At 42.7% G+C, this 23,219-nt stretch overlaps 1 protein-coding gene across 2 annotated transcripts in view; it reads right to left on the bottom strand.

Annotated features, from left to right (window-relative positions):
- Nucleotides 1–18,589, bottom strand: part of RASSF8 (Ras association domain family member 8) — a 108,933-nt gene extending 90,344 nt beyond the window's left edge. Inside the window, exon 1 of one of the 2 annotated variants that reach the window (XM_032287085.1) lies at nt 18,499–18,589. The gene's annotated coding sequence lies outside the window, so the exon portion shown is untranslated. The remainder of the gene's footprint in view (nt 1–18,498) is intronic. The other variant, XM_032287076.1, reaches the window with a different exon arrangement.
- Nucleotides 18,590–23,219: the final 4,630 nt, after the last annotated feature.

Raw genomic sequence — 23,219 nt, forward strand, 5'->3', positions numbered from 1 at the left:
GTTAAATACATGAGGTCAAGAACAAGAAATGCAATGATTTGGGTTATTTCCAGAAAAATAAAAATAATCATGTAAATGAAAGAGACTTGCCAAGAAGTTAGGTTGTCCCTTAAATTGAGGAAAAATGAATAAGACAATTATGGGCAGGCTGCCATATATGCCAGTAAGTTTCTCTCTGTGTAATGGTCATGGATATAGCCCATAATCTCACCCATTTCAAAATACTTAAGTCACAGCCCAAGGATGAATCCATGCAAACTTCTCAGTGATGCCATAACGACACGGCTGGTGTGCATTCACTGGTAATAAGTCAGACATCAGTCAGGTGGAAGGCTGTGGTGTAATGACTTAATGGAAAGAAGCCTGAAACAAACAGAGTCATAATGACAGTGTTGTTAATCTCATCTGCAGCTATTCGCTTAGGCTTTGCGGGATTCATTTTCCTACCTATAAAATTGCCAGACCTGATTATTTCTAATGACTGTTAAGAATCAAATTAGATAATGGACACAAAAGTGGTTGAAAACTAAATAGTGCTCTGTAAAAATCTAAGGTGAGGGGAATCAACAATGAGGGGATAAACTGTGGACTAGGAAAGCATCATGAAATTGTAGGCCAAATTCACAACTTTTCTTGGCAATCTGTGCAAAACCATGAGAGTCCCAGGCATGTGGTGTTAGGCTCTGGGAGTTACACACTGGGCTTGTTCTTCATGCAGCAGAGGGAGGACGAGAGGCTGGAGACAGCTGTGTCACCGGTAGAGGGTCCTGACTGCAAGTTGTCCAGGTTCTTGGCATTTTGAACAAAGAACTGGACAAAACACCCAGCAAAGCAAAGAAAGGATAAAGCACCAAAAGACCAAGGCAGGGATTTATTGAAAACAAAAGTACACTCCACAGTGGGGGAGTGGACCCAGGCAGCAGCTCAAGGGCCCAGATGCAGAATTTTCTTGGGTCCAAATACCTACTAGAAGTTTCCCATTGGCCACTTCATGCTTACCTCATGTAACTGAAGTGGTAGTCCACAATCAGTCTGATTGGTTGCAGAAAGCAGCCAACCAGGAGCTGAAGTTACAAATGTCACACTCAGAGCAAAAAGCAACCAATCAGAGGCTAGGGTGAAGTTACAAAGTTATATTTCTGTGCAAACCAAGACTCTGCTGGCAATCAGTCTGATTGGTTGAGGACAGCAACCATTCAGAGGCTGGACTGAAGTTACAAAGTGGCAAACGAAAACTCCACCTGCACTCAGTATGATTTGCTGTGGAGAGCCAGTTTCCCATCCTCTAGACAGAAAAGGTCAAAGGGAGTAGCCTATGGTCCTTTTGTTACTGAAGTGGAAAAAGTTAGGGTTTTCCTTTCAATTTAGTTCTAGGAAGTCAGCATGAAACAGCCTTCGGTTCCCTGCCTCCAGATCTTATTCTCCTGCCTCAGTGGCATCCTGGGTGAGGTGAAGAGACCAGAAGACCTGTTCATAAAAACCTACTGGCTTGGAATAAGGTCCTTCTTTGGTGCAGCATCTAAGACCCTCTACACCTGGTCCCAGTCACATTATGGGCCCCATTTCTGTCTACTCCCATCCCATGCCGAGTGACCCTAGATAATGTGCTGCCTCCCAAAGGTACTCTGCACATCTATGCTCCAGAGCCAGCCACCACCATGGTTTTCTGGCTGTGGTGGCCTCTCCCCAGAACACTCCATCACCTCTCATCCCCCTCTGTGCCACTGTCCTCAGGTATGCCATTATTCTGGTCCTTTGGTCCTTGATCAGTATGTACTACCTTCTAAATAGCTTTCACTGTTTCTCCTTCCTCTTTCCTTTGCATTTATCTCTATTTCTAAAATAAGTCTTCTGAAGTTCAACTTTCGCTTTGCTAGATTGCAAGCTTTTTAAAAGGCAGAGGCCATTTCTCATCTTTGTAACGCCAACCACCATAAGCATCGTTCCTTTGACTTAATACACTCCATAAATGTTTGTAGAGTGAATAGAAACATGTCAATCTTAATACCACTGGAAGGCACTGAGCAGTATGCTGAACCCAGGTTATTCTAAAGCAATCCCAACATTCTCTAATATAAAATCTGAATATGTTGAAATCTTAATTCAGGACAAAGACAGGAAAAACTGCATCTCACAACCAAGCTTGCTACCAACTGAAAGCTAAGCAAACTCTAGGACAGCGTGACATCTTTTACCCTGGTGGGGTAGGTAATTATTCCTAACCTCAGCTCCAGCCACTCCCCCAGCCCACTGTGCACATCTAACTTTAATGATATCAAGACTATTTGTTCTCTGGCAGACCACATTCTCCCTTACACTCTGTGCCTTTGGACTTGTCCTATTTGTATGGAGTGTCCTCCCAGAAAATGCCTTTCATCCTCAAGTCTTAGCTCAAAAATGAACTTTCCTCATTAACATTCCCCAATTTCCTCAGGTGGACCTAGGAAGATCTTTCCAGAAGCACTCACTTCCAATCCCACCCTAGGAACCCACATCTCTATTGATCCATTATCACACTTCACAAATTATTTGTTTAAAGGCCCCTCCTCTAATAAAGTGTCTAAAAGATAAGATTGGTTCTTACTGTTTTTGCAGAGCCAGTTTGCAAGCACTCAACAGATACTGAATGAATGAATCAATGACGAATAAAGGTACCACCCAATCTACCAACATGAATTATCTACCAATAGTTAACCTACACACGCTGCGTTCAGGGTTGAGTGCCCACCCGTCAACATGACTGGAAGAGGCAAACAAACTCAGAGTGCAGCCCCAACAGTTTCCACCTACCTGAGCAATATTCCCATAGAAACAATACTACCATCAATGTACAGTTTTCCAAGCTGGCCCATCAAGCCCTGTTCAATTTGAAAACTCCAAAATAGTTAAAGCTGTATTGAGGAAAATTAAGATTTCAGTTTTTCAGATTCTCTACTAGGAAACATTGGGATTGCTTTAGAACTAACTTGGGCTTAGAGTACTGCTCAGTGTCTGCCAATACAGCGCTGTGGCTAAAAAAAGTATTTTAGTAAAAGTCCCTTTCTGCTTTGTAGACTCTCTTGGACTAAACAAAAAACCTAGCCATCCCTTGTAGGATAAATACCTTTGGAAAGACATGTTCCAATTCACTGTGGATCTCTACATTGCTCACATTTAAAATCAGAGGCTTCCTTTAAACGGAATCTCCATTCTCTCTGCAGATTAGCCATAGTACTTCTCACGTGTTGGCTGAGCTTTCCTCCTCCCTCCATCGTCTTTCTTTCACCTCTTCCACTTGCATGATCAGGAAAAATTAGTTTAATATTAGCCAAAATAAAACAATAATAAATAAATCTTCTAGGGAAAAAAATACACTCCATTTACATTTACGCTCCAACCTCAGTGGGGGCCCCAACACTGCTGAGCATCACTCCTTTCTCCCTGGACCACCGAGCTTGCTCAGAACTTAGCCACTGCTTGCCCCAAGCTTCTCTGTTTTGCTCAAACTCCAACCTCAAAGCCATGTTTTCACTTCCAGATAACACCCTTCCCTCATCCCTCACTTCACAGAGAAATTAATGGCAGCTCGGCAAGGGTTGTCTTACTCCATCTGGGCTGCTCTAACAAAATACTATAAACTGGGTAGCTTATCAATAACAGAAAGTTGTATTTCTCACAGTTCTGGAGACTGGAAAGTCCCATGATTATGGCACCAGCAGATCAGATGTCTGGCGAGGGCCCACTTTTTGGTTCATAGATGGCACCTTCTCACTGTGTCCTCATATGGTGGAAAGGAATTGCTGGTTCTCTTTTATAAGGGCACTAATCCCACTCATGAAAGCTCCACCTCCATGACCTAATCACCTTCCAAAGGCCCCACCTCCAAATGCCATCATCTTGGAGGTTAGGATGTCAACATATGGACTTTAGGGAGACACAAATATCCAGACCATAGCAGTCTCCCTCTCTAATTTTTAAATGAAGGACCCCACTGCCTGGCAGTCTGTCTCACAAACTCAGTATCTCAAGTTAACCCTCATGGTCAGTTTTTAAGAAAGATACCATTGCACCTAGCTGGCCAATGAATGATGAGCAAACTGAGAATCAAAGAGATTAAATCATGTGTCCACAGTCCCATGACCACTAAGTGACAAACAGAACCTGGTTATCCTGACCTTCAGTTCACACAGCATGCATATCTGTTTCAGTATAGTCCCAATTTATCTTTTCAATTTCCCCTCCTATGTCCCACGGTCTAGCCAAACTGGCCAACTGAACCTACTGAAGAATGCAAAAAAATAAACGAGACTTTGCTTGAAAAAAAAAAAAAAAAAAAAAAAAGCTATATTTTTATGATTATAGAATATTTGCTTATTCTGGGGAGACTGAGGAGGGAGGATCACTTAAACCCAGGAGTTCAAGGCTGCAGTGAGCTATGATCTTGCCAAGCACTCCAGTCTGGGCAATAGGGTGAGATCCTGTCTCAAAAAAAAAAAAAAAAAAAGTAATCCATAAAAAAAATAAAAAGAATGAACAATCTACAGTTACACACAATATGAATGAATCATATAACCTTGGGTGCCAGAAACCAAGACACCAAAGAGTACATGCTCTATGATTTCATTTACACGAGGAACACAAAACAGTCAAAACTATGAGATGCCATTAGAAGTGAGGAACATAGGGCCTATGGAGATGCTGATAACACTGTATTCTTGATCTGTGCACTTGGTGCATAGATTTGTTCAATGTATGAAAATTCAATGAACTGTATATTTATGCATGTGCATATGCATGTATGCACAGACATACTTGAAGTCAAAAAATAATGTTAATATTTTGTTATGTCTTCATTCTGGTGCTTTTTTTTTTACTTTGATATTACTGTTTTAAAAAATAAAAATTGTTATCACATTATATGCATAATTTTGTATTCTGTCATTTCACCTTATGAAAAGTAAAGCATTTACCCAAAGTACTGTAAATTCTTTCTAAATACTTATAATGGCTATATAACAGCCCATCTGGAGTCAGTACCATAATTTACTTAACCAGTGCCCTGATACCAACCATTTAAACGTTTCTAATGTTTATTATTATAAATATTGTTGAAGTAAATACCCTTACTCTTTTAGTTTTAGCCACTCTCTTCTCTTACTCTGCTTTACATATTTATAATATTACATATTATAGCTTATATTTATGTACTTACTGTATCCTCAATGGTTGATATAAATTTCCCTAAATAATAGACCATTTCATTCTCCCTTGTAATCTTATGTCAGTCTCCTGAACATGGTCAGGTACTTACTATTTGTTCAAGTGTTTTCAGAAGCCAAGTAAAACTTCCATTCCTATTAATCTAGATTTTGGTATCACCTAAGTCATCCATGTAATACTATGAATGACTAAGTCAGTTATATTCCAAATTCTTCACTTAGTGTTCATACCTAATGTCCATAGGCAGTTTGGGATGGTCCTACTTGAGGATATAAATTCACTCAACAACCAGATGTGCTGGGTCCAAGCATCCAATGAGAATCAGACAAGTGCTTGCCATCAAAGAGCTTGCAGTCAGTGGATAACTAAACATGGATCCTGCTTTCCAGGAGACCCAAAGTCTAGCAGAGAAGGCAACGCTAAACCAATCTGGACTCCTCACTCTTGTGACTAAAATCACAAATGCTCAGATGGGAGCAAATATCAGTTCCAGAGCCAAACTCTGAAAACTCCCCCTGGGTGGTTACTTTTATGTTTCTTAGTCTGTGGATGAATGTGCCTGCTGTATTTACAATACATTTTGAAGTGTTTTACAAACATTACTAATGCCATTGTATCTGCCAGTGCAAAAGCACAGTACATTTTTTAAGTGCTAATAAAAAGAGACACACTATAACAGAAACAAAAAGAAAGCCCATTGGAAACAGCTGAGAGTGGTGAAAAAATATTTTTCTTTCTTTTTTTTTTGCATATGGAATGAAAACTGGGAAGATCCCTGAAGGGCAAAGGATAAAATACAGCGTTAATGACTAACCAGAACACAGAAGAGAGATCATCAGAAGTTTCTCCATTCTGAATGTGCAACAGGATGATCAGTGCCAACGGGGGGAACTTGGCCCAATGTTAGTTCAGGAGGCCAGAAAATTGTTCTACAACAGAAAGGCTGTGCACAATCAAGGCTCCCACAATTCAAGAGGTAAGGGGTGAACCTGGATATCAAGAGCTACTGAGAGGCTCCCCAGGGCACCACAAAAATCATTAAGAAGCCATGTACTTCAAGAGATTTTTAATGCAGACAAAGTTGTTCTATTTTAGAAAAAGATACCCCTAAAACATCCAGCAGCAAGGACATAACCAGTTACAGAGCTTCAAAGAACCAACTTGCATTCCTTGAACTGCATCGAGGACTACAAGCTTAAAGAACTCTTAGTCACTTGAAACTCATGAATAAATGTGCTTAAGGAGAGCCTCTCAGAAGCTTACCTGTTTGAGGTAGAGGTAATTTTAGACTCTAAAATTACAGCAAAGGAATAAGAACTATGTATGCATACGGTATAGAAGGAAGGCATGATCATTTCCTAAGGGAGTGAACTCCTTCCACAGGTGAAAGCGACAGCCAGGCTGGTTTTAGTGCTATCGAGTATTCTGGCAGGCAAAAAAGAGGATGAACCATTTCTTCATGTCATCAAATAGCATGTTCAGATGTTTCAGCATCAATCCATGGGAAGTCTTATTAATGTAGTCCTGCTGGCATCTGGTGCCCAGCCCCTGAGAACGTTCAAGGGATGGGAGGGCAGACAAGCAGTAAGGCAGGACAGCCACGTGGCCAGCCCAGGGTGTGGGACCAGAGCCAGATGTCAGAGATCTTGTGTACCATTACAGTGTCTGAACTCAATCCTACGGGCACTGAGAGTTGGGCTTTTGGCAGGTCAGTGACATAGTGAGATTTCTGTGTCCAAACGGAGGATGGATTTCAGGCCAGGAAACCAGTTAAGAGGAAAGTCTAAATGAGAGATGATAAATCAGGGCAGTGAATGATGGAAAACAGAGAAAATTTCCTCAGCTGTCCTGGAGGTAAAATCAGAAGAACCAGATGAATTAATCAAAGCAAGATGGCACAGAAAAGGCAATATTAGGAGTAAGATGGATGATGGTCCCACAACAGCTGGCAGGAAATCAAGGAGGAAGTTAGGTGATGCACTGATCCCAACACATAGTTCAGTGGGCAGGGGCCTGGAACTCAGGGCACAGAGCACTGCAGGAGCACAGGCCTGGACATGCAGCACCATAAAGGTTGGAGTAAAAACAATGAAAGTGGGTGATGGGTGAGATCACTCATAACAGAAATTCTTACATTCTTAGCATGTGAACTCCCTTCAGAATTTGATGAAAAATTCTGCAACCTCTCACCAAAAAAAAGGGGGGGGGGGGCCAGGGGGAGGAACGAAAGACAAAGGGTGTAAAAACACATGAACGTTTGAGAAAAAAATATTAGGAAGCTCGTGGGCTCTCTGCTGCCCACACGGGGATGGTGGGTTAAAAAATCTTGAGGAGGCAGGTGGGCAAGGGTAGAGGGGTACAGGGACAGGAAGTGAGTGGGAGGTCAGGGGAAATAAAGGTCTAAAGCAGCATTTCTCATCCAGGATGCCACTGGCACATTACGAGGAAGAAGTCTTCACCAGGTAGGATGCTGAGGACCCCTGGCCCTGCGACTGGCCACTAAATGCCAGAAATACCCATATCTCCAGTCTCTGTGCCAACCAAAAAATGCCCCTACATATTCTGGAATGGCACCGCCCCATTGGAGAACCCCTGTTCAAGAGGGAGAGGACAAGGCAGCAAAGAAAACTTGGAAAGATCCAAGATGAAAAGAAAAGCAGATCCAATTATCAAGCCACCTCTCCAAAATATATGCAGGATGTGACCCTTCTCTTCGCTTCTCACCTCCACAATCAGCACCTCATCTAAGCCATCCGTTGCATGGATTGTTGCAATTATCTCCTATCCCCTAACTGGTCTTTCTACTCCTATCCTTATTTCCCCTTGGCAAACACTTTCAATATGGCAGCAGAGTGCACCTTTTCAATTTTACCAATTCTATTTAGCAAACACTTTTATAATACTACCTGCCATGCTCTGTTCTTCACAAATATTAACTCATCTAATCCTCATGACACTGTAAGACAGGTATCATTACTACCTCTATTTTACCAATAAGGCACACAGAAGTTATAGAATTAATCCATCATCCTACAGTCAGCACGTAGGGGGTTGGGTTTTTACCATGGGAGCCAGCTCCTGAGTCTGTGCTCCTGCTTTCTACCCAGGCTGCAGGAAATCAAGGAGGAAGTTAGGTGATGCACTAATCCTGAGAAACTGACACATGGTTCAGTGCGCAGGGGCCCGTAACTCAGGGCACAGAGCACTGCAGGAGCATAGACTTGGACATTCAGCATCGTAAAGGTTGGAGTAAAAACAATGAACGTGGGTGATGGGTGAGATTACTCGAGTTTATTCATTCCGCTATTCAAGACCCTCAACTGTCTTCTCACTCAGAGTCAAAACCAAGATCTTTGTAATAAAGATCTAGCCAATAAAGCCAGGGGTATAGGGACCCCCACTACCTCCTTGGCCTCATCTCCAGCCCTTTGCTCCCTCCAGCCTTACCCGCCTGGCCACTGGGATGTGGACACACCTGTGAGCACCAGCTCCAGGGTCTCTGCACTGTATCCTCTATCTGGAGCATTGTTCCTCCAGGCAGCTAGAGAGCTGGCTCCTTCATTAAGTTCTCTGCTCAAATGTGTTCACATTAGCAAGGGCTTCCTATCCATCCAATATCAAATAACACCTCCACTATCACCCATAGCAGTTTCAATCCCCCCACCTTTTTTTCTCTAAAGCATTTCTCATAACATAAAGTGAAAATATTTGTTCATTTATTATATGTCTCCCCCAGTAGCATATGCTCTCCGTGCAAACAGGAGCTTTGTGTGTTTTACTCCTGCTATATCCTCATTCATGGAAAGGCGTGCAGTTCAGCTTTGAATGAACAGAGAAAGAGTGATGCCAAGGAAGCAATGTTTCAGGATGGACGGGATAGCCCAACAGTGTGAACATGCTGCAAACAACTTCAGTTATATGAGGGCTGAAAAGTTTCCACTGGTTTAGGCAGTTAAGATATGGATGCCTGTGGCATGAAATGTTTCTAAAAAAAAAAAAAAAAAAAAAAAAAAATGGTACCTGGCTAGGGAATGAGTTGGCAGGTGAAGTAACAGAAGCAATAAACACAACCACTGTAAGAAGCTGCCTGAGAAAGGAGGCAGCTAGAAGCAGCAGCAGGATCAATGGACTTGGAACACATTGTTTCCAGGCCCAGGGCAAGAAGTCAAGGAAAAGCGAAACTGAATTCAAGAGAGAGAATGAATTACTGATAGCGAAGGGCCCTGAAGACAGCCGGCTCCTTGGTGTGCACAGTGAGGATCTCTTCTCCCACCCTTGCATGACTTAAACAGACGGGGTTGTCTCTAACTCCAGTTCTCTTCAGAACCACTTGCCTGGACAGACTGCAGAGGGTCAGTGCCTGTCCTCCCCAGAGAGCACTGAGGCCTGTCCTGCCTCCCAGTTCAAACAGAACGATTATTCAGGCCTCACGGAATCGGGTAAGGGGAAGGCACGAACTCTCTACTGAGGTACTTCATATCCATTTGTTTCCACATGTGGACATACATAAACATCTTTATTTTAAAACAACCCACAGGGAAGAATCAGTGGCCCCATTTAGATATTAGAAACTTGAGGCTTGGTAAGGCTCACAACTTCTCCAAGGCTATACCTGTGTAGTCAAGCTTTAACTTAAGTGGGCATTCTTTCCAAATCATGCTGTTACCCAGCAGAATACAACAGGGGAAGAAACACATAATCAAGACTAGAAAAATTAAAATGAAGCGAATGATCTAGGTTGAGAGATTTTCAACAAAAGAAAACTAATATAATTATCAATAGAAAAGATAACAAAAAGTGTATTTGAGATTAGTTAAAAGGGGCAAGGTATGTATGTGCCCTCATCACCAGACATTATTATTATAACAGAGAGCATATAACAAAAAGAAAAAGGAAAAGAGGGAGAAGGAATGTGTGAGTAGAAAAGCCTTCCAGGAAGGCTATTGAAAGGAAACTAGACATGTGATTAAACATGACAAAAACACATTATCAAGTACTTTCTTGGAGACAGCTGCTTTTCATTTAGTTGGTTATCCAGCTGTGATACAATATCAATACTGTATGATATGATGTATATATCAATTGATACAATAAAAAAGGATTTAACAGACAACTGATTTTTGACAACGGTGCAAAAGCAATTCAGTGGAGAAAGAACAATCTTTTCAACAGTGTTGGAACAACTGAATTTACATATGCAGGCAATTATCTTCTACCCATAACTCACACCATATAAGAAATACAAAATGCATAACAGATCTAAATCTAAAACCTAAAACTACATAAAACTTGTAGAAGAAAACATAGGAGAAAATCTTTATGACCTTGGGCTAGGCAAAGATTTCTTAAATACTATCCCAAAAGCACAATCTATAAAAAACAAATTTATAAGTTAAACATCATCAAAATTAAAACCTTCTGCTTTTGAAAAGTCACTGTTAAGAAAATAAAAAGACAAGACCCAAACTGGGAGAAATCCTTTGCAAATCATGTATTTTATGAAATATTTGTATTCAAAATATATAAGAATTCTCAAAAATTAACAATAAGAAAACAACCCAATAAAAACACCAGCAAAAGATTTGAACGGACACTTCACCAAAGATACAAAGATAGCACAAAAAACACATAAAAAGATACTTAACATCACTAGTTGTTAGGGAAATGCAAATTAAAACCACAATGATGGCTGAACATATGGCTCATGCCTGAGATCCAACCACTAGGAGGCTGAGGTGGGAGGATTGCCTGAGGCCAAGAGTTCAAGACCAGCCTGGCCAACATAGCAAGACCTCATCTCTACAAAATATTTTTAAAACCAGCTGGGCATGGTGGCACATGCCTGTAGTCCTAGGTAATTGGGAGCTATGGACTGTAACACTATACTCCATCCTGGGCAACAGAGTAAGACTCTGTCTTTAAAATTAATAAAAATTTTAAAAATCTAAAACAAAATACCACAAATGACTAATAAAAACCAACTATGGCAAGTGTTGACAAGGATGCAAAGAAAGCAGCATGTTTATCTGCTATTGGTTAAGAATGTAAAATGGTACAATCATTTGGGAAAACAGTTTGGCAGTTTCTTAAAAAGCTAAGCATACACCTAACCATATGATTCAGCCATTTTGAATCCTGCGTACTTACCCAAGATAAATGAAAGCATACGTCCATACAATATTTGTATGCAAGTATTCATAACAGCTTTATTTGTAATAGCCAAAAATTATCAACAATCTTGGTGTTCATTAATAGGCAGATTAATGAGTTGCTGTATACTCACACTATGGAAAACTACTCAGCAATGAAAAGGAATAAACTACTACTACATACATCAACATGAATGAATCTCTAAATAATTATTGTGAGTTTAAGAAGCCTCAACAACAACAACAACAAAAGTACATACTGCATGACTCCATTAATCTAAAATTCTAGAAAATCTGAACTACTCTATGGTAACAGAAAGTAGACCAGTGGTTTAGAGGAAAGGGGAGAATGGAAGGAACAGAAGTTACCAAGGAGAATGAAAAAATTTGGGGCAGGGCATGGTGGCTCAGGCCTGTAACCCCAGTGCTTTGGAAGGCCAAGGTGGGCAGATCATTTGAGGTCAGGAAATTAGCCTGGCCAACATGGCGAAACCGAGTCTCTACTAAAAATACAAAAATTAGTCTGGCATGGTGGCACAAGCCTGTAGTCCTGGCTACTCCGGAAACAGAGGCAGAATTGCCTGAACCTGGGCTGCAGACGTTACAGTGAGCCCAGAACATGCCACTGCACTCCAGCCTGGCCAACAGAGCAAGACCCTGTCTCAAAAAAAAAAAAAAGAAAAAAGAAAAAACAAAGAAAAGAAATAAAAGAAATTTGGGAGGGTGATGGGTAAGTTCATTCCCTTCATTGTGGGAATGATTTCATGTGTATACATAGATCAAATCTCATAAAGTTGTACGGTTAGGTATGTGCAGTTTATTGTGTGTCAATGATATCTCAATAAAGCTGTTTTTAAAAAGAAATAAAAGGGAAGGAAGTCATTATACACTAAAAAAAAAAAAAGAAAAGAAAAATACAGCACAAATAAACTATAAGATTTTCTGACAATGTATCAGGTATTAGAACTTCCTGTAGAAATGGCCAAATTTTACCTTCAACATTACAAAATATCCCTAATCTACTTCTCAATGGTATTTCTACAGTAGAGTTTTATAGATTATAAATCCATTCAAATATTTTAAGCAAAAATAAGGGCAAAATCTTACTTTCTGCCCGATATCTATCCATTAAGAGAATGCTAATTTCTTTTAAACATATGTACAGTACGTGTATCTGGAAGAGTAATTTAGTCTTATTTTCAAGTAGTAAAATTACTAGAAGGATAAACATGATTTAGCACTCACAAGCCAATGATAGCTAACAACAGTGACAAAATATAACAGTGACAAAATATATTACCCACATAAATAAAACCTGGTGGCAAATTATCACAACTCTCCTCCTGTTGTAATCTGCATTTACATCTGATTTCTTTCCAAAACAAAGAGTAAAACATATGCTAATGAATAAGAAAATATTTTTTGCAGGGAGTGGTGGCTCACTCCTGTAATCCCAGTACTTTGGGAGGCTAAAGCAGGCAGATCAAGAGTTCGGGAGATCGAGACCATCCTGGCTAACACAGGGAAACCCCATCTCTACTAAAAATACAAAAAATTAGCTGGGCATGGTGGCACATGCCTGTAGTCCCAACTACTTGGGAGGCTGACACAGGAGAATCACATGAACCTGGGAGGCGGAGGCTGCAGTGAGACGAGATCACGCCACCACACTCCAGCTTGGGCAACAGAGTGAGACGCTATCTCAAAAAAAAAAAAAAAAAAATTAATTTTGACAGCCCTACAGTTCACTATAATATTTTGATACAGCTGAATGTGATAAAAAAAAATTGCTAAGAATAGCCTTCTAAATCCCATAGGAAGGATGTAAAATAAATATTATTGGTATTAAAAAAGTTCCAGGGAACTTGTTCAAGGTCACCCAAATAACCAGTGGACATATATACATGATGGAAAAAAAAGTAACAATGACTCCCAACCATAACTTTCCTCTCCTCCACAGTGGCGGCTACTCTTGATGTGAATGTCCTGCGGGCACAGAGGCCCTGCACAAGGCAAATCACATGGTGTGTCCCTCTCAGCCCTTGCTCCCAACATTTTTTTAAATCGGGTCTAAATAAGCATCAGGGTAAGAGTCTGGCTAGCAGGGGCATCTCTCTCTTCTCATACCTTCCTGACTAGAAAATCAGGGGTGTGGAAATGTGGGAACAAAAGGGACAGTTTTTTTGAATGAAGCAAATGTATGGAAAGAAAGATTCACTTTTCCAATTCTGACCAGGTAAACTACTCACTCCTCATCTATGAGAGCACCTAACAGGGACTCAAAAATGCTGCTTTCCTCCTCCTTGCTCTCCCAACCCAAGAGCACCCAGGCTTGGGAAAGCTCAAGGTCAAGACCACTCAAAGGTGTCACAGTTTGGGAACCCCCGAGGTGGAGTAGAGGAGTACATTCTGAAGGACTCAAATCAGCTCCAAAGTGCTCCTGCACACTCAGTGCTCTACAAGGTACAAAACTATGAAAGAACCAGAACCACATTCTAAAGGCATGAGGGAATAATTCTTAAGGAATACTAAAGTCTTTAAAAAAAAAATCAAGAGAAAAACACAGAATTATGTAAGAAATAGAGATTACAAACATCACTAACAGACCTAAGTACTTCAGAGTTAGAGGACATCAAGCCAGTATTTCATAAAGAGCAACCACATGACAAAAATACTCAAAGCTGTAAGCCTTCCTTGGCCTTGGAAGGTCATGAGACTTTTTGGCTAAAATAAGGAATGCTTTAGTGAGAGAGAAGAAAAGAACTTCCAGGCTTCTAGGTGGCTCCCACTTTTTTAAAAAACCTTCTCCTCTCTCTTAAGTGGATGGTCCAATGATGTCTAGTTACCATGCCAGTCATATCAACAGCGGACCAGCACTGAGCATCCTTAGAACTCTAACTCTTGGCTGGGCGCGGTGGCTCACGCCTGTAATCCTAGCACTTTGGAAGGCTGAGGTGGGTGGATCACCTGAGGTCCCGAGTTCAAGACCAGCCTGGTCATCATGGTGAAACCCCATCTTAAAAAAAAAAAAAAAAAAAAAAAAAGAACTCTAACTCTCGTTTTTCTTTTTTTTTTCTTTATTGTACTTAAGGTTCTGGTTCTGGGGTACAGGTGCAGATCATGCAGGATTGGTGCATAGGTACACACCTGGTAATGTGCTTTGCTGCCTCCATCCCCCACACTCCCGCCTCCCCCGGCTCCCAACCTTCCTTTGATGTCTGGCACCAGTAACCGACAGCAGCTGACTAACGTATTATCATGTGACACTGTGTAAAATAGTGAGGCACAGTAAGGTTTTTTTTTTCCTTTTCAGTAATCCTGTGCTGGTAAGAAAGATAATTATTTTAATGATGTACTTAGAAAAAGGATTATGTACAACAGAAAGTCACAAGGGTAACACTAATTAAAAGGTGTCTCAATTTATTACTATGACTCCTTCACAGAGCCTAAATGCATTTTTACCTGATATTTGCGAAGACAATTTAATATTACACATATAACCAGCAAAGAAGGAATACAGAAGTGTGGGTCTGGCTTTTCTATCATGAAAAGCAAATTTCACAGTGATAAAGAAAGCAATCAAGATACAAATACAGAAACTGGGCAGGGTGGCACATGCCTGTAGTCCCCGTTACTCAGGAGGCTGAGGCAGGAGGATCACTTGGGGCCAGGCGTTTAAGACCAATCTGGGCAACACAGTGAGACCCCATCTCAAAAAATAGATACAAACTGATATTACGATCTTACTCATTATATCAGCATATTTATTGAGCACTTACTACATATACCAAGCACTGGTGAATAAATCAGGTATTATTAACTTCATATTAACCTCAAGGGCAAGAAAAGGACCCTAAGTGATTAAATAATATATGATTGTAAATATTAAGAAGGAAAAAATAATTGTGCTATGAGGGAGAAAATAAAGGACCTCTAATTCATATAAGAGTGGCCTTGTCAGAGATGACCTTTATGAGAAAGGATATTTGAGCTAGCACCCAAGGATGGGAAGTTACTCAAGAGATGATCCTAAAATAAGGAGACCAACAGCATGAGCCACAGACCTGAGGCTAGCCTGCTGGAGAACTGGCCAAGATGACAGCAAGAGATGCAGGTGGAGGTAGGGACAAAGTCATGCAGGACCCTGAAGTAATGTCGAGGATTTCGTATCTTATCCCAAAAGTAATTAAATGTGTTTCCTGAGAGCCTTGAAAACTTTAAAACAGCAAATGACTTTTTTTTTATTTCTTTTTCAGGCTGCTGGTAGGAAAACAGACTGGAAGAGGTACCGAGTATGTGCAGGAGGCACTGCCCCAAGGAAAGATAATACAGTACAGTGGCTTGCATTGGAACAGTGGAATAGTGGGGACTGAAAATCAGACCAGTTTGAAAGAGATTTTGCAATAAAAATGGACAGCAGGACTTTGTGATGAACTGGTTTGCTAGGGCTAAGAGAATAGAAGAAAGAGTGGTGTGGGCTACTTCTTGGGTGGATGAGATGAAAAATGGAGGAGGAACATTTTGAAAGTCTGAGTGATCAAGAGCTCAATTCTGAAGGAGTCTGACATGTTGCCATTTATTGGCTGAGCTGTCCAAGCACATTTAATACATACTGGATGTTCTACTCACCACAGCATCCCTTTTAGTGGTAGTATCCATATTTTCCAGAAATCAAACTGTAGATCGCAGAGACTAATGTGTCATGGCCAAGCTCACTCATCTTGGGAGTGACAAAGTCACAAGTGCAACCGAAGGCTGGCTGGCAGTGGGGGTAAACATTCTTTCCACTATAGAGAATACTTGGAAACTTTTCACTTTGAATTTTTAAGCCCATTTAGGGTTGGCGCAAGTTAGCATCAAAGAAGAGTAAACAGGCATTACATTATTTTTTTAATCAAAATCTTTAATTTATGATGCATGTTCTTCTATCCAACTCCCTACCCACTCCACTTTTACCTGCAAAGAGTTTTGTAATGTTTGGAACACTAGCAAGAGATCTAAGATCTTAATGTTTTACAATAAACGAGCAGTCATGCCAGGAATTAACCATAAGAAAAAGGCAACAATATCCCGCAGCAAACAATATTTTTATTTCCAAGTCATTATATACATCAATATAAAACAGATCAATTAATGAGTCAGAAACCCTCAAGAACTGATCATTTCTCAAAACACAAGACAGCGAGGTCAATAACTGACATAAGTCACCACTATAGAAGGCTACAAGAGCCAAGCACTGAAGATTCAGATTAAAAGGTTGCAACCTTAAAAAATAAATAAATAGAAGGCAAAACAAATTATACAACTATGCAGAATTTCAAATCTGTAATTCCCAAATATCTGAACCAAATGCCAAATTCAGGAAGCACGCATCCTATAAACAACTTAAAATACTCTCTGTTCTTTGTAACTGCTCTTTCCTGAAGAACACTGACACTTTTGCAAAGTGAAATGCCTTCCCTACCTGCACAGCCCCATAATTTGCTCCCTCTCAGGGCCATCTAATGCACCCCTAAGCTACTAAAGTCCAGAAATAAGGTTTGATTAAGACACCTAGAAAGAACTCAATGCATAACTGCCAATTGTGTCCATTACAGAAAGTACCACCCGGAGACTCTTGAGGAAAAAATAAGGAAGGGAAAGATTTTTGAAAGGTTTTATCATATATATTACAAATTATATTTTGTGGCATTTGATCCTTCAATAGAATCATCATCAAACTATGTTCAGTCTTCTTCAAGCGGAGGATGGTCATGTGTAATTTTATGGTTTTGGGAGACTTCTTCATGGAGATAAATAAAATTGAAAGTACCACTGGTATGCCCGCTAAAAGGTAAAACTCACACAAACAACTTCCTTGAATGATAGTGCTGTCTCCTGCGTTCTGATTCTTGCGTCCACCCTGCACTTCTCCCTGCAGAGCTGGCTGGCATTCACTACTGCCTCACTCAGGCAAAGGATGGGATGTCGAAAACCCATTAAGAAACCTTTTCATTTTCTGTTCCTTCATAACATGATCGTAACTCCTGGCAACTCCAAGATGAAAGGCAAATGAGAAAATAAAAACTACCTGGGGCCCCCTACCAGAACGAGTGGTTAATCTAATGGAGAGAAAAGCAGAGATTTATCCATATTCAAAAATGCTTCCTGGGAACAAAGCAGATCTAATGAATTGCTGAGCCACAATCTACTAGAAAATCCATAAATGTTCGCCCCTGCTGTCACAGGGCTAGAGGATTTTTAATGCAACGCTTTAATGCTAACCAGACAGGACTAATCTGACAGGTTAAGTTAGCTATGAAACGTGCTTTGCATTTATTTCGCTTCTAAATCCCTAAAGATCAAGAGCAATACTGACCCGCAATTATATATCCTACGTTGCACTGCCCAAGATGCTATTTGATGCTGGGAAAGTAGTGGTTTAGCAACACCAGGCGGCTCTATGATGCTAAAATAACGCAACACTGGTTTCCGAACCCAGGTACTCATATTTTATAACCCAGTGCTGCACCAGGACCCACATTCAAAGCTCGCATCCTTTCAAGTTGAATCTTCAGGGTTTGTGCAATTTACCCTCTCAAAGTTTCTAGTTTGCAAGACAGAATTACTCTGAGCGTCCTCTCTTGTTGACTTCCCTCCCCAAAGGGACTGACAACAAGGGGGAATAAGAACGCAGATGGTTAACAGTTCAAATGAAATTTTAAAACATATAAACCAATCTTTTTTTCAGAGGAGAAAATAAGCATTCACCAAACCGCCACCCGGCAAGCGAGCATCCGATTTCCATCCGGAGGGAACAAACATTTAAAAAGCCAGACATAAAATTCCCTTCGCAACAAAAGTGGCCTCTAAACTCCCTTGCCAAGGACACTGAGAGGAAGCAGAAAAGCAACGACCAAGCTTGTACTTTTCAGTCGGCTGCATGTGTGCCGCGGGGAGAGGCGCAAAGGGTGACACACCAGAGAAAGGTGAACGCAGAGGGAGCAGGAGCCCGCCGCGGGCAGGGTGGGGGCGGAACGGACGCGGGACCCAAGGTGCTAAGAGAGGGGCGATGGGGCGGAGGGCAGCCCCGAGGCTGCAGGCGGGGCGGGCGGGGTCCCCAGCGCAGCCCGGATCGCCGCCTCCGCCGCGGAGTAAAGTTAATACTTACTCAGTTTCGCAACTGCGCCGCCCCCGCAGGCCGCCCGGCGGGGCCGGCAGGGGCGCTGGGGACGCGGCGGCACCCGGAGCTCCGCGGCCGCCCAGCGCCGGTCTGCAAGCAGCACACCCCGGCGCTCCCGGCGCCGCGCGCCCAGCACGGGCAGGAGGCCACGGCTCCCCGGCGCGCCCTTTCCGCGCACCTCCCGCCCCGCGCTAGGTGAGTGTGGACGCCCTGGCGAGGGTGCCGCGGTGCGCGAGCGCTCGGCCAGCGGCAAGGACGCCGCGGTAGCCGCCCCCAGAGCCACCGCCGCGGCGGGAGCGAGCGGGCGAGGCTCGGCGAGGCTAAGCGAGGAGCTGCGCTGCGGACGCTGAGCGGGGCGCTGGGCGAGCGCGGGCAGAGGAGTCCGCGGCCCGCTCGCTCCCGCGGCCGGTGCCTCTGGGCTGGGGGCCGGGCTGGGGGCCGGGCCGGGCCGGGCGGCCGGGCGACTCCGCCCCTTCTCCGGGCCGCGGCTGAGCGCGCGAGAGGAGCGGCGCGGGGGCGCCCCCCTCGGCCAGGCGGTCGGGTTTCAGCCGCCGCTCCCCCGCGCCCCGCCCGCGCCTGGCCCGTTCGCCGGCGCCGGGAGAGACCTCTTAACGGAACTGGGACGCCAGCGCTGCATTGTGGGAGCTTTTAAAGCTGCGGGAAGCGCGGCGCGACCCTCGGGCCCACCGGGCCACGCTCGCCAGGCCCGCGACGCACCAAGGCCTGAGGACCCGCAGGCCGGGCGCGGGGAGATGACCAGTGCCTCGTGACGCCCCCACGGGCAAAACCTTCCATCGCCCGCGGCTGAGACTTGTCAAACTGCCCTCTACGGTCACCCGGAAAGTAGGAGGCTTTTTCCGCAGAGGGAAAAAAATTGTTTTTAATTTAAAAGAGCCCTTCCATCCCCGCCTCCAAGGACTGGGTTTGAATTGCTTTTCATCTGCAGTGGCAGTGATTCAGCGTCCCTCTTAGCAGCAGGCAATGACAGAGGCAGGAGACGGGAAAAAAAAAAAAGAGAAAGAACACACAGCAAATGAATCAAACGGACGTGAGTAACAAAAGTTTAGAAAGAGCTGGGCTCGGGTTCAGAAAAACGCCTCATCCCCACCTTCCTCCCTCCCCTCCCCCAACCCTTTTAAAAATAGCAGATAATCAAGGAAGGAAACACTGCTTTCATATGGAAATACAGATGTGTATGTTGTTTTCACTGTTCCACCATTCTTTGTGTGTGACATGCAATTACTCAAGGAACTGGACAGAATTCAACCTTTGGATTTTGTGCTCACACACACCCCAACTCCGCAACAGCTATTAATTTGGAGGGCGATGGGGTGCAGATAGTGTATGAAGCACGAGAAAGCATTCTAGTTAATGTTCCTCACCTTTGCTTTTCCAGACACTTGGTTTTTTTTTCTTTTATTAAACATCATCAAAACAAGAATATTAAACTTGAAGCAGAATTTGTTACAGCGTATCTGACTCAGGACCTGATTTAAGGTTTGGGGTTTTTTTTTTGGCCCTTTGTTTCTTCCTCTTGTTTTTTGACCTTTAGTTACTCCACACCTCATTAGTTCCTTGACCTGCAGGTGGACTGAGGAGAGAGTGATGTTAAGACTTATATTTGTCAAATCAACATTTGGAGAGGAGAAATTTCTTTCTGATTCAAATGCAAAACCTAAGGGAATGGTATTTAAAAGCCAACCTGTAGGGCATGGATCCTCCCTTAACCCTACTATGAAAGGAGTTGCCTAGCCTTAAGGTGAATGTTTCCTAACCTCTCATTCCTTTGTCAGCCTTTCATTCCACTGAACATCAGCCATTGCTTAATTGCCAAATCTTATGGAAAAATTTAATCCCCATCTTGTGCTCTTTGAGGCATTTGCCAATGTTGACCTCTCCTTCTTAGAACTTTCCTCTTTTGGGCTGTGGCTCACGCCTGTAATCCCAACAATTTGGAAGGAGGAGGCGGGTGGATCACCTGAGGTCCGGAGTTTCAGACCAGCCGGACCAACGTAGAGAAACCCCGTCTCTAAAAATACAAAATTTGCCGGGCATGGTGGCGCATGCCTGTAATCCCAGCTACTCGGGAGGCTGAGGCAGGAGAATCGTTTGAACCCGGGAGGCTGAGGTTGCAGTGAACCAAGATCGTGTCATTGCACTCCAGCCTGGGCAACGAGGGCGAAACTCTGTCTCAAAAACAAAACAAAACAACAACAAAAAAACCTCTTTTCTTTGTGGTAGTCATCTGTTGTGTAGGTCTTGAAGCAGGGGTGAGTGATAGCAGGCAAGAGTGTGGTTATCGTTGGACCAGGATTCAGGATCTGACCAAGTAGCTAACTCTTAATCTAGTCTGTGTTGACCACCAGAAGGATCTGGACCTCGGTGTTATCACACCTAGAGGTCAGCAAGTTGACTGACTCCTGACAACCAACTCTTACATGATCAGCATTTAAACAGGAACCGAACTTCCTGATTGGATAACAGTATCCACTATTTAGGAGAAACCTTTCCTAAAAATCCAGGCATCTGGTGAGGCATCCTCACCTCCAATCTTACTTTGGTAGCTGCCAAAGTCAGTGAATTTGCCTCCATCCAGTGCTGAATAAAAGCATTATTTCTTCAGGGTATAGTACAATTTGTTTTAGGCTTTTTTAGCCATGGTCACATCCCTAGTAAGCCTTCCTGAGATGACACCAAGTGTCCTTGGTGAGATTTGCAAACAGCCCTTCTGGTTTCTAATGATATTCCAGAAAGGAGCCTAACCAGAGTCAGTGAGTATTCATGCACTTCAAACCCTGTGGCATAGTTAGATTTGATTTTTAAGAAAACAATGTGTGAGGATAGATTCAGAAAAGAGGCAAATCCAAAGGGAGAGTCTAATCTGGAAAGCAGTGGGAATGAACAGGAGGGAGCTGTATTGAGAGATGAATGTATCATCTTACAGACCTGGAGGTCATAAATCTAAAATCAAAGTATAGGCTGTGTTCCTTCTGGAGGATCCCAGGGAGAATCCATTTCCTTGCCTTTTTCAGCCTCTAGATGCCACCTGCATCCCTTGGCTTGTAGTTCCTTCCTCTATGTTCAAGGCCAACTGCAAAGTCTCTTCCCTGCTTTTTCTTTGTAATTTCTGCTTCATGCTGATGGGGACATTTCTCTCTAGTAGGAATTGATTTAGATGCTTTGCTAGCCGTGTATATTACAAACTAAATGCAATTGAATTACTTATGGGAGGAGATGACAGGTGACCTCATTATTTGTCAAATCATCGTTTTATAACTGACTTGACTGTTTGCTGAAGCAGTGATTTATTACCTCAGCTAAATCTGTATCAATCTGGTGACCCATGTAACTGAAACCAAGATGTTAACACCCTAAGAAAACCTAGCTTATGTCTGCAGCTCTTGGGGATAAATACCTTTATCATGAAATACCTGGCAACCCCTTTTTAATGTCCAGTGGAATCACATTGCCAAGTTTGAGACATGTATCTAGACCAGCATTTTCCAAACAAGCCACCAGGGAACACCAATCTGTAAGATGGTGATATCGCTTGGATGTTTTTCCCCTCCAAATTTCCTGTTGAAATGTGACCGCCAATGTTGGAGGTGGACCTGGTGGAAGGTGTTTGGTGATGGGGCGGATCTCTCCTGTAAGGCTTGGTGCCCGCCCTGCAGTAATGAGTTCATGAAAGATCTAGATGTTTAAGAGTCTGGGATCTTCCTCCTCTCTGTCTTGTTCCTGCCCTTGCCAAGTGATATGCGAACTCTGCCTTTGCCTTTCACCATAATTGGAAGCTCCCTGTGGCCTCACCAGGAGCAGATGCCCATCCCATGCTTCCTATACTGCCTGCAGAACTGTGAGCCATGATAAACTGAATGATAAATTGCCTTTATAGCAATGCAAATGGACCGGTACAGACGAAATGCTGGGAAGACAGTTGTTCCATGTTCAGTAAAGTCCATGTAACACAGTTGTAACTATATTCTAGGCCAGCCAAGTTGCTTGTACTCAGAAAGAGATGGTGTCAGGACCATAGGAAAGGGAAACAATAAAAATAAGAAAATTTTAAAAAGGGATTGTCAGTGAATCAGAATTCATCAAGGGCAAAGTCTTAGGAAATTCCTTCATGAGGAAGTTTAGGGGGACAATGGAAATGAAAATTTTTAAACAAATAGGTATGTGGTGGTGGCAGGAATAAATTATGGACTTATGAATGTAACATAAGGTTCTTTATTACCTGGACTCACCTGTCTTTCCAGCTCTGTCCCACTTCTTCACCAATTCTGTGTTTCACCTATAATAAGCTACTTGCAGCTTCCACGTGTTAAATTTAGCCAAAAGCTGCCTCCTTACGTATTTCCAGTCAAACTAAAAGTTCTCCATATATAGCGAACTATAACCTAATGATAAACAGATTGTAACCTACTCTTGTACCAGTCACCAAGTTTCAGCCAGTCAGAGAGGTGGCCTACTTGTTCAAACCATGCTCAAATAAGGGAAATGTCATGGTGTAACCAATCGAGCTGTTTCTGGACCTCACTTCTGTTTTCTTAGGTTACTTTTCTTTTCCCTTTTTTTTTTTTTTAGACGGGGTTTCACCATGTTGGTCAGGCTGGTCTTGAACTCCTGACCTCAGGTGATCTGCCCACCTCGGCCTCCCAAAGTGCTGGGATTACAGGCGTGAGCCACCACGCCCGGCCTACTTTCCT

The sequence above is a fragment of the Sapajus apella genome, unplaced genomic scaffold (assembly GCF_009761245.1).
Source record: "Sapajus apella isolate SASKATOON/1434 unplaced genomic scaffold, GSC_monkey_1.0 scaffold2, whole genome shotgun sequence".
Taxonomy (NCBI): Eukaryota; Metazoa; Chordata; class Mammalia; order Primates; family Cebidae; genus Sapajus; species Sapajus apella.